Source organism: Canis lupus, chromosome 7, assembly GCF_003254725.2.
Source record: "Canis lupus dingo isolate Sandy chromosome 7, ASM325472v2, whole genome shotgun sequence".
In the NCBI taxonomy this organism is placed as follows: domain Eukaryota; kingdom Metazoa; phylum Chordata; class Mammalia; order Carnivora; family Canidae; genus Canis; species Canis lupus.
In genome coordinates this window covers 29,809,169-29,821,999 of record NC_064249.1, presented here as the reverse complement: position 1 = coordinate 29,821,999, position 12,831 = coordinate 29,809,169, and the positions used below count along the sequence as shown (strand labels likewise).

General features: G+C 42.8%; 1 protein-coding gene across 2 annotated transcripts in view; it reads left to right on the top strand.

Annotated features, from left to right (window-relative positions):
* Window positions 1-12,831, top strand: part of LOC112648226 (lymphotactin-like) — a 172,254-nt gene that overhangs the window by 7,165 nt on the left and 152,258 nt on the right. The window lies entirely within an intron of this gene.

Below are 12,831 nucleotides of genomic sequence, written 5' to 3'. Positions count from 1 at the left end.
ATAGGTCCCTTTTATGTGTTGCCTTATTTAATTGTTCTGACAGTCCTATTAGGTGAATATTTTTATCTCAGAGAAGTTAAAAAACTTCCTTAAAAACACAGTATACATCTTTGAGAGTACTATGACAGAGTGAGTGAGAACGGGTGTGAGAGGGACAGTGAGGGGGGTGCCAGGTGTGGGACTGTGTAGGTGTCCCTGCAGGAGAGAGCTAAGGAGAAATGAAAAGGTAGAGGAGAAGCTAAATTTTGGCTAGGACTGTTTACTCATAATCTCTGAATTCATAGGTTTGCTTTTTGTCCCTGGTTCTGTCAGCTTTCATCTTCATTTGAAGGCTCAGAGATAATCACGGAATTCCTAAGACAGGTTGGGTTAGAGTTAAGGAGTCCAGATAGAACTGCTTACAAAATTCAGGTTTATCCAAGTTTATCCAGCTGTGGTCAGACAGGACCACATAGACCCCTCATGACTAGGACTGGGGACAAACAGTCTTTGAATCCGCCATGCGAGGCACAGAGGATGCATCCCCCATGCAAGGCACAGTAGGCACTCAGTAGATGCTCTTTGAAAGAATGCTACCTAAGGTGTCCCCACTGGAACTCAGGCTTGCTCCCTTTAGAGCACTGCCGCCCCCTCTGGCGGCTCTCCCTGGTTCCAGGGATAAAGGAATTACAGACCTCTCCACTTATGAATTCAGGAGGGACCAGAGGAAGACCAAATACAATTGAGCTTCATTGTTTATTAATGATTACTTACCCAACTCATCTGGACCATTTAAAATTTTAACCCTAAATTTTAAGTTTCCAATCAGGAAGTAGACATGGAGGATGTAGATGGAGAAGGAGCCTAAGCTGCTCTTCAGGGTCCTGGTAACACACGTCCTAGACACAGGGTTGGAATGGCTTGATGGTCTCTGGGGGAGTATTCCCCAGTGAGTAGTCAGCGTCAAATAGAAGATAACACTGGCAGCCCCAAAGTGGAATAGGAGAAAGCACTGGAAGTGAGCAGGTTCTGGTTTTGCCACTAGCTGTATGATCGTAGACATCATGTTCCTTCTTTGGGCGCCCATTTGCTCATGGGACATTGGACTAGGTAAGTGGTTTTCAAGCTGTATTGAGAAGTATGAAGAGTTCTGAGGGCCTCTGGGGTCTGTTTAAAATATTGTGTTGTATCTAAGGTATCAACTGACAGAAGAGCGCTAGTGCCTAACACTTCAAGGATCCCATTCAATATGAGTCTATATACTTATAAAAACTCTTTGAAAAAGAAACTATCCCTAACTGGATACCAAAAGTTTGAGCTACAGATTGCTAGGCAGAGAATACCACTGGAAGGACACCACAAAGGTGAGGTATCTCCAGACTATTCCTACTATCACTTTTTAAGATGTACTGCCTTTGATTAAGACTTGTGGCTTAGGTAGCTCTCAGTAAAATGCAAATATTTATGTGGCTATTCTCTCAGAATTATTGGTATCATTGATGACCTCTATAGCTCAAATTCACAGACATTTTAAAAAATATTTTATTTATTCGTGACAGAGAGAGAGAGAGAGGCAGAGACACAGGCACAGGGAGAAGCAGGCTCCATGCAGGGAGCCCGACGTGGGACTCAATCCCGGGACTCTAGGATCACGCCCTGGGCTGAAGACGGCGCTAAACCACTGAGCCACCAGGCTACCCTCACAGACATTTTTAATTTAAAACCTTCACTCATCCATACCATCACTTCTACCATTACCTTTCCCTTTGTAAAATTGCCATATGAAAGCCTGGATGCTGACATTTAAAATACACTTATCCATTTTTCCCTCTCTCTATCAATTCAGGGCAAATTTTGAAAGGGGTTTTGTTTTCAGGTATCAGAGAAGGAGAAGAGGTGTTTTGTGTGAGACAGCCTAGCCTCCTTTGCAATATTAGTCAGGCTGACTTGGAGGTAAGGTCAAGCTTAAGTAAACTAGAACATTTCCAGTTTTTACTTCAGCAAGCCCAGCTAGTTAGGTATGCTTTGAAGACTTCAAAAACTGGAGAATGTTTGGTATGTGGCATGGTGTAAGAAAGAAGTTGGTTCTACTAAGGAAATTATCTGATGTGGGATGATTGCCTGCTTGCGTTACAATTTCCAGGGGCCTGAATTCATACAACTTTCATGTTTCAAATGAAGCCTGGAGGAGCCCCTGTGGGCAGAGAGGGCTGAGCTTCCACATTTGACACTAGACTGCTGGCTTTGCTGGAATTAGGCTTCTAAGGAGTATGAAAATAAGTTTAAATTTGGGTGTATTATGAACAACACATGGCTCCAGTTTAAAGTTTGAGGCCTCTTATTTGGTTCCATGCTCTTGCAAAGATGCTTTGAATGAAGACAAATATTTGGGGTAAACTATAGATAAATTTGGAGGACATGCTGGAATTTTTGTAGGTTTTCATCATCAGGTTTCTTAAAAGATAGTATTTTGAAGTAAAGTATATTCGCGTTCTTAAGGACTGGGAGAAAATTGACAAAGTACAGTGATTTTGTCACAATCTATAAATCATGGATGATTTTTTTTGTATTTTTATTTTCTAAGCTTTATATCATATGGGTATATTGTCTCATAACAAAAAAAATATTGAAACCCGTTTACTGGAACATAACCAGCGTGAAAATGCCAGTGATTACATTTGCAGTCGTTACTCCAGCTCTTGTACCTGTTACAGTCTGGCTTCTGTTCTTTCTACTGCACTGAAATGGAGTCACTCATATCCTGCAAAGCAAAGAGCACGTCTTAGTCTCTGCAATCTTTGACCGTGTGGGCCGTTTTCTTCCTGAAATTCTCTTTCTCTTTGACTTCCAAGGTAATAGCTGTTTCTTGGGCCTCCTAGCCTTATATTTTTTCATATAAGCCTCTTCACCGCCCCCCCCCATCTAAACTTCAGTGTTTTCCTTTTTGCTCCATACCCACATAGTGAGCAACCTCACTGAAATCCAGCTTCAGCTTCCACTGATCAGTGCCGATTCTCTCCAGCCAGATTTCTCTCTGATGTGCTAGTCCCACCGAGCTCTCTGTGGGGCAGCTCCACTAGCTGTACGCAAGCACTGGAATATTGTTATTTTAAATCCCTGGCCAGACATGCACCTTCCCTGGTGTTTCTTATTCCCTAATGTGGCAGGTCCCTTCATTGTCCTCTTCCAGGCTGGCTCCTTCACTAAGTTGTACTTCTTCCTTTTCCCAGGGAGCCAATCACAACCTCCTGTGGCTTCCATCTCTCAAAACTCTCCTGGACCCACCACCACATCTCCATCTTCACTGATGGCCTTGGATTAGTTCTCTACTGCTTCTTGCTGGGTTATTATAAACATTCTTCCTGCCCCTCCAGTGCATCTTCATACTGCTGGTTAAATCATCTTTCTCAAAGTCAGTTTACAAATCGATTATGTCACTCTGTGTATAAACCCTCTAGTGGATTTTTCGGGATATGCTCCTTGGTAAAGCCTTTCAAGATCTGGCTTTTGCTTATCTGTGCAGCCTCATATCTCTTCACTTGGCCACATACATCTTTTGCTCCAATAATACTACCTAGCCAAGGCTGCAGCTCCCAGTGATGACTTCTTCTACTATTACTACTTCTTCTTCTTCTTGCCTTTTTTTAATCCTAACTTGCTGTCTGTCCTGTCTTTGAGCTTTCTCAGATCTTCTTGAGGTCACTGTGTTTAAAATCCTACAATTTAAAAATAGCAAATTTATGCCATTTATATTTAATGAAACTTTCATGTCTTTCAGGAAAATGCCCATATAAATTAATCACATAAATGAATGAGCACACACACAAAAGAATGCACGGGAAAATATGTTCCATGTTATAAAAACATGATCTTTACTCAACTTTCTGACCACAATTATGGAGTAAGGCAAAGTGTATAGCTCCAAAGAAAGTAAAGGATTTTACTCATAAATTTTAATATTGAGGGGATCCCTGGGTGGCTCAGCAGTTCAGCGCCGGCCTTTGGCCCAGGGCGTGATCCTGGAATCCCGGGATTGAGTACCCTGTTGGGCTCCTGGCACGGAGCCTGCTTCTTCCTCTGCCTGTGTCTCTGCCTCTCTCTCTCTCTCTATGTCTATCATGAATGAATGGATAAAATCTTTAAAAATTTTTGTTAATATTGAAAGAACAAGTAATCTGAGAATATTTTGCTCTTTATAAAACCACCAGTAACCATCCTCATATTTTTAATGGACTGGATAATGATACATCTTATTAGTCAGCACAAGGGTGTAACAGAAGCAATGTCCAAGTTGTGGGTCAGATATGAATAATTAAGACATCAGCAGGACTGGACTTATTTTTTAATTAATCATAATTTTTTTTCTTAAGCTCAAACATTGAAGGCAAGCAAATTGTTTAAATATTCCAAAATGGCTTTATTTATTATTATTAGAATTAATGTAATGACCTATTTCCAGAAAAATAAGAAATAGTTATTATCCTGTCCTCACAGTTGAGGGAATAGGTAGATTTGAAAAATTTAAAAGGTCTCTGACTTGGTTTGTACATAATTTTGACAATTACATAGTACTTTTAAGGGGTTAAACTGTGAGAATTAATTTTAGCCAAAACAAAATTAAGATGAACACTCCATTGTGATTGTTGATCTCATAAGTGGGGAAAAGAGACTTATTAAAGATTCAACGTAGTTTTTTCCTCCTGGTCATTTAGTGGTAATGCTCATTGAGATTCATTGAAGAAAGTTGTCCCATGCTGAAATAAAAGTGTTGAGGGAATGTGTAGATGCTTTTGGTGCTATACCCAGTTACTGTTCTAGGGCTATTGCTAGGATTATTTTTATTATTGTGTGTTGTTAAGCAAACTCTTCACTTCTTTGAGTCTAAGTTTCTTCTTCTGTAAAAGGAAAAGATCACTAGCAATCCTACTGTCATCACAGACCCCTTGGAGGTGGGGATGAGTTTACATATGGAAAACATCTGGTATAGTACCTAGCATGTGGAGGTCCTCACTCAGTCTAGTCCCCCCTAACCCGGATATACAGATTTGTGCACAAAGACATGGGCTCAGACACCGAAGGAACAATATGGCTTTCATACAGACAGGAAATTGTCCATGTATACAAATCATAGAGAAAGGAAGCCATAATGAAGGAAAAGAACTGCTCTGGCAGGCAGGTGGGATAGTTCATAGAAACCACTTAAAGCGAGACTCATTATTTTTGGTAATCATTAGTATGTTTCATTTTATATGCTCATTGGTTGCTATCCAGTAAGGACATTTTATAAGAGTTTGGATTAAAATCTATAATTGTGTTTCTTCTAATTACTCATTCCAACATAGTCTGGCATTGTTTACAGGGAGAGCTGGTAAGAATACTTTGTGACCTTGTTTCTCAGGAAGATGCCCAAAGGGCTATAATTTAAAGCATTTTTACTGCATGGTGGATGATGCAAGGTTATTTCCTTTTTGAAGAGGAAAGGGGGTAGGTGGGGAGCAGACTGAGGCTGAAGGTATTAAGGCAAGGAAAGAGAGAAGATAAAATTAGTAAAAATATCTGGCACCATTTTCTAAATTAGGCTATAACATTTAGACTCTTTCTCAGATATTCAGATTTCCTCTGAAATCTTAGGTTGCTTTTCTGTGATTGGAAGGTTCTTGAGGTTCCTCAAGGCAGGCTCTGCATAGAATTAGCTGAAAGGTGGATCAATATTTGCCAGCTTGAGGCTTCTGAGGGGCAGCTTTGAGCACGGGGACTCAGAATAAAATTAGGGTGCAAGCAGGGCCTGGGGCTGATAACACTGAGCACACCCTTGGATGCTGTTTGCCAGGGCTCAGTTGGGCTGGAGAGATAGTGGCATCGGAGTACTAATGTGCAAATCCCATCTCTGATTAGGTAAATAGTGTCGTTCAAGTCACTTTACATTTCTGTTTCTCATTTTCTACATCTGCAATGATGATGAGCCCGTGCTTAGCAGACGGCATTGTTTTGAAGCTCAAATGATAGAATTTATGCCAAGATACTTGGAAAATGCAGGAGCACAGTACAAGATGCAAAACACTTCAGGCTAAAATTGACACTCTGGGCTTCTTGAAGGAGAAAGGGGGGTTGGAAATCTCATGGAAAGAAGGAGAGAGACAGGTGCAGGGGTGTGGCAGGCAGAGAGGTGACACTAGGTGTGGCTAAGAACTCAGACGTGGGGTTGTATTCTGATGCTACCTGTCATGCGTGCATGACATGACATGCTATGTATGTATGTATTTTTATTTAACCTCTCTTAGTCTCAGTTACCTGTAAAATAGGAATTATAAAATATTTATTACCTGGGTTGTTATGAAGATGAAACAGACAAAAAATAATTGCAATGTGCATGCCATGTTGTCATTCCTTAGAGAACATTGGCAACAGATGAAGAGCCTAGCAGCTCTTCCAGCTTTGTGCTATGGAATGATTGCATATATGTGAGACTTGTGCCTTTTTTCTACAAGATGTTTCCTGAGTTCCTCACACCCTAAACAGTGTCAGGAGACTGGGGAAAACACAGACACTCTTGGTTTCCTGATTTGTCATATTGTAGATGTTGTCTCACAGACAGTACAGAAGCCCCATGGATGTTAGCCCTTTCAGAAGGGGTTTTGACTATATTGATTGATTATTTTTTTTAGGGTGGCTTTATCTGTAGGGTGGTCCAAAAACATTGCTATTCATTTATTCATCCATTTTTTCAGTCAACAAACTTTTACTGAGCACCTACTATGTGCAGGTTGATGAGCTGGGCCAGCAGATAAGGATATACTGGTGAGTAAGACAAATAAAGTTCCTACCCTAAAATAACATATGCTCTAGTGGGTAAGACAAATTATGTATGTATTTATTTTTAAAAAAGATTTTATTTATTTGAGAAAGAAGGAGAGCACGAGTAGTGGCGGAGGGGTAGAGGGAGAAGCAGACTCCCTGCTGAGCAGGGGGCTGAGTTGGGGCTCAATCCAAGGACATTGGGGTTATGACCTGAGCCAAAGGCAGACGCTTAACTGACTGAGGCACCCAGGTGCCTCAGCAATTATGTATTTAGTGTATTGTATGTAGTGACAAGTGGTAGGAGGAAAAAGAAGGTATTAGAAGGTGACAACAATGTCTTTGGAGGACTCAGGGTAGAGACAGTGGCCACTGTGTCCCCTGCTCTAACCCCTGGAGTTGCCCCGACTTCCCTCTGTGGCTGTATTTCATCATCCAGAGAACTGTTTGGAGATGTAAGATGAGAGGATGGCTACATATCCACTCTGTCTTTAAGGGGAGACAGTGAGGTCAGACGGTTATGATCCCAGGATAACCAGAATAAGGCAGAGGTGACAATTTCCTCCTGCCCATACCCTGACCTCTGTGCTGACGCATTGCTGTCTGGGTGTGCAGCCTGCGTGTGTGTGTGTGTGTGTGTGTGTGTGTGTGTGAATGGGGCCAGGGATGGGGTACAGAGATGATGGTTAGGCATACGTAAGGATACGGTCTGGCTCAGAACACTTGAAATGCAGACCTCGTTTGGCAGGACTTTCTGTGACTCAGGTATATTATCTTTACAGCTCACAGTTTCATGGGACGTTTGTGCAGATGAAATTGATCAGCAGCAGGAGAAAGAGAGCTGTTGCCTAGGCAACCAGCAGATGACTCATCCTGCTGTTGAAGCAGCAAAAGCCATGAGACTGCAGTAATTTTCCAGATGCTTAACCTGTCCTCCTCCTTCTCTGGCTTTCTTTGTTTTCCTCTCTTCATCCTTCATTTCCTTTTATACACCCACATCTCCGAGTCCTCCCCAAACTTGACATTGCACAGGCTATGTGTAGGGGGTGGAGATGGATGTCCCGAGCTTCCTGGAGCAGCAATGCAGACCTCATCCCATCCCCTGCTGCTGCTCCTTATCTCTCGTAACCAGGAAATGGCCAGACTGCAGCCATCAATGCTGCAGAGCCTCCGAGATGCTGTTGTCTTGATCAGAAAAATCTCAAGTGAGTCCAGCACTCTTTCTGTTACTCTAAACCAAACCGAGCACATCCATTTATCTCAAAAACCTGCAGAGTGGTTCCTCTGAGGAGAAACAGTTATCCTCTGGGCCTCCCAAGCAAAGTTGTGAAAATGATGTTTACAGGTGACAAGGGTTACTACTGGCAGCTCTCTGTATGCTGGATTTTCCCATCCTCTTATCTTGCTTTATCCACTCCCAGTCTTGTGTTTGATGTTCCAGGCCCTTCCTAATTACCCATCACAGTCCTCTCTAAAATATAAAGTATAAAAGCTTAAGTCATTCCCCTTCCAAAAGCATTTTCATTTTAATAAGGTTTTCAGAAGCAAAATATTTTAAGACTCTGGAAAAATATCATTAGCCTTTCGGATATAGACGTAGGCAGTGGGGATTGGGTAGTGAGCTGTGTCTATAAATGGTCCTTCTCTGCATATGATATGGACAGCCCCCATGGGGGCTGCTGCTGACGCTGACATAAAACATTTTTATGTTGGATACAAGTTGGTGCCTCACTTCTGTTTGCCACCGCATCCATATATAAGTGCTCTATCCACATGTGCACACACACACACACACACACACACAGACAACCCCACCTTGAGCAGCAACAGCTGATGGGGAGGCAATAATAAATACTGAGCGGTGAAGGTTGTCTGCTCACTTTCACTTACTGGATGTGTGTCAAACACTCACCATGTGCAAAACATGGTAATGGGCAGTGGGTTCGGAGTGTCCACATTCTCTCAAGACAGCTTACAATGAGAAGGGAATAAAGTTAAGGAGACACATGCTTAGAGTTTACCCTCTGGGTTCCTTTACTGCTCTGTGACTTTTTAACTAATGCAATTGGCTCAGGTTTATGAGATCTTTCTCCTTGACTCTCTCCGTGGCTTCCTCTATGCCACAATGCTGTCACACCACCTGGGGGTGACCAGCTTACAAAGCCACCAGGGGCATAGACAGATACTTATTCTTCTCATCCTGCATTGAAGAAAGCTGTTCTCTGGTCTTAGGCACATGTTGGGCCCATCTGCCTCTGACACCCTTGTGGTCTGAGGAAATTGCACTAGCTCTGGGAACACATAAATACAGCAAAGCATGAGACTTTTGAGATGGATGAGACCTGAGAGGTGTGCACTCAACCGTCCATCCATGCAGACTCTCCTGCTACTAAAGTGTCCCCGATGGCAGTCATCTCCCTGGGCTTGAATGTGTGGGGATGGAGGCCGCTTTTCTCACAAGGCAGCCCATTACATTTTTGAACAGATTGTTTGTTCATTTGTTTATTCATTTATTGAGCAGTTCTTTTATTCAATAAAGATTAATTGAATGCCTATTGTATGTTAAATATTGGAGATGCAATGGTGAGCAAAGCAGTCCTGCCAGTCACACAGTAGAGTCTGTGTGGCTCTACTTAGAATCCTTGTAGTCTCTGAGTTGGCGAAATTAATGGTACAAGCTAACAGCACTGTGATTGCCAACAGGGAAGATGGTGATAGGGAGAAGTTCAGAGAGCTCTGGGGCCATAAGCAGGGTGGCTCTGGGCCCGTGCAGTTGGGGGTACAGGGCCAGGGCGTGAGGGATCTGGGATAGCTTTCTCAGGAAAGTGAGGCAGGGCCCAAGAGTCCAGTTAGCTGGGTAGGGTGTGGTGGTGGCCAGGGAGAAGAGGAGAGGGGCTATGTAGGACAGCATCTGGAGGTGGGAGAGACCAGATTTGGTTTGAGAAAAGGAAAGGTGGCCAGTGTGACTTGAGAATGGAGTGAGGGAGAGAGAGGTACGAGAAGTGGCTGGTGGGGCTGACAGCAGGTGGGGTGCGGGGCTTCCCAGGACACCGTAGCCAGAGGTGCTAGTCAACTTGCAAGTTGGGTGAGGAGAAGTGATGGTTCCCTTCCTCCCACTCCCCTTTCTCCTTCTTCCCTTCTGCTTCTCTTCCTTCCCTCCCCGCATCCCGCCCTCCTTCTCTTTTTCCTATTTTTTTTATGGGGGGGATTGTTATCTAATTTGGTCTTTCTCAGAAACTCCATCTGCTGAGGAGCAAGACTTTCAGTTTCAAAACTTGATGTGAAATAAAAATATAGTCTTTTTTGAGTAAACATGCTTAGATTTTGCTACCCTTACCTGTAACTTTTCAGGCTAGCTCCTAAGAGTATTGGGGTGGACTTTGGCCTAGTTGGTACTTGTAGCAGAAGTGACAAAAGGGACCTTGGAGCCCTAAAGTGACCTGGACTATCCTCTGCTTCTTTTGGTCTCTGCAGCAGTGCTCTTGTGTCCCTGGCCACCGTGTGCTTTGCTGATGTTGGTGACTGTGATTGGCTGCCTGTGCATCAAGTAGCTGGGCCTCTCTCCTTCCCTCACCTTCCTCTCTCTCTCTTTCTCTCCATGTCTCCCTCTAATGGATTAGAGCCCAGCAATTGTCCCCTGGATGATTCAGCCTGACCCCAGCTCTTGCTGTGTTTCTGTTTTATTCACCAAATGGCCTTTGTAAGGGGAAACTTCTCTGTGCTGTGTAGAACTCTGTTGTGTGGACAACCAGTCTTGATTCTGAAGTAAGCCAAAGAGAGGATAAAGGAATTCAGAAAATTCTCCCTTGCATGTCTATTGGTTGCTGTAAAACCCCATTTTGAAATAACAAATGTGGCTATCAATTCCCGTCCCTCTCTTGGCATTCTTCCTTTTCAGTCTTTTTTTTTTAAATTTTTATTTATTTATGATAGTCACAGAGAGAGAGAGAGAGAGAGAGAGAGGCAGAGACACAGGCAGAGGGAGAAGCAGGCTCCATGCACCGGGAGCCTGACGTGGGATTCGATCCCGGGTCTCCAGGATCGCGCCCTGGGCCAAAGGCAGGCGCCAAACCGTTGCGCCACCCAGGGATCCCTCCTTTTCAGTCTTAATCTCTCCCCAGTAGATAGATGCTTTGCCATCTAGGGATATTTTGACTTATTTGGGAAGACAAAAGATAAAAGTGTGTGGGGGTGTGTGTATGTTTAAAAATAAGATTCCTGTTACTACACTATTTTAAGGATTTTGGGTTCTTTTTCCTAAGATCATTAAGGAATCACTGATACATTTTTAGCAAAGGAGTGATAGAGTCAGATTTGCATTTTCAGAGTGGTCCCGGTGGCTGCTATAGAAATGGATGGGACCGCAAAGTCCATGCAGGCACATGGATTAGCAGGTACTGGGTGGTGGGTAAGAAGATAAACAGATACAGATTGAGAAATGTTTTAGGAGCTTAGGAGTCAAGCTAGGAAGATGAACCAGATCTAGGCTTGAGGAATGGTAGGTGTGAAGAAAGAACTTCAATTTCTACTTTATGTGATTGGAGATGGGGACTATTTACTGAAAAGGAGAATACATAATAGTAATAGGAGACCCAGATTTAGAGAGTGGGGAAGATATTAAGTGACTTTGAGAAATACAAATGGAGATGACAAGTGGTTATTGAGTATGGAGCTCAGGGGAGAGTCCCTCCAGTGTGAGTGAACACTGATGCCCAGAGAGGGAGCAACAAGGAGGCGAGAAGGGGACCTGGGGTTCAAGGAACTCAGACATGGAAAGGAAGGAGAAAGGTATGGTAGTAGATGAAAGGATTTTATCATCGTGGAAGAGATAGGTCCTCCTGGGAGCGGATAAGGGGGATTGGTTGGGGCAGGAGCCCTCAGGGGTGGTAAAGGTATTTTTGCTGCAGAAACAGGAGATGGAGGAGATGGGACAAATGGGGTGAGTGTGGCATTTTGGTTTGTCATCCCCAACCATAAGTTTTTATGCCTTTTTTCCTCTGGTCTCTTTTTCCTCTGACTCTTTCTCCTTTTGCAGACACCCAAAATCTACTGGCTTGGCCATTGACTTCTCCCATTTTCCCTACTCCCTCTCCCTCTCCATCCAATTACTGTCCTGAATTTGAGAAAGTAATCCATCCTAGTGAGTTAACAAATTAATGGATCACCCCTTGGAGGTAAGCCACTTATTATTTGAACAAAACTTTATTTATTTTTAAAAGATTTTATTTTATTCATGAGACACACACACACACACACACACACACACAGACACAGGCAGAGGAAGAAGCGGGCTCCCTAGGGGAGCCTGATGCAGGAATTGATCCCAAGATCCCGAGATCACGACCTGAGCCAAAGGCAGACTCTCAACCATTGAGCCACCCAGGCATCCCTGAATAAAACTTTAAAAACAAAAATTAAAACAACAAAAACCCCATTTATTTTAATTCTCTGTAGCAAATTGGACCCCTCTTTTTGTATCCCCTTTTTCCTTCTCCCTAAACCAGGCGTGCTAAGGTTTCTTTTCAGTTACCCTTTTGCTAAAGATCAAGAGACTGGCAGGGAGAATGAGGTCATGCACACGGCATGGTTTCAGGGATCTGGGTAAGGTTGAGTAAGACCAGCTAAGACCATTGTCAGTGTTGCCAGCATTAGAGAGAGGAGGAGTTAATTGTATGAAAAGAATAAGTATTTGAAAAGCATAGTAATTTCAAAGCATCTAAAGCAATTGCTTCATTTTGGTCTGGGAGGAAACATTAAAATGAAAAAGTGCAAATTAAAAAATGCAAAAGCCTCACACTAATAATGACAGTCTTTATTGTAAGAAAACACTAAAAACAATATACATGGAGAATATAGTGAGAATATAGGACAATCATTTAATTTGAATCTTGGAAAGAGGGGAGGGAAATATCACATCTGTCAAATTTTTCTAATGGAACTGTATTGATATTTGAAGAGATAATGGCTAAGCATTTCTTCGGAACTGATGAAAGACATTAATCCATCATTTTAAGGAACCCAATACATTCTGAACAGAATATGCAAAAAAGAAATCCA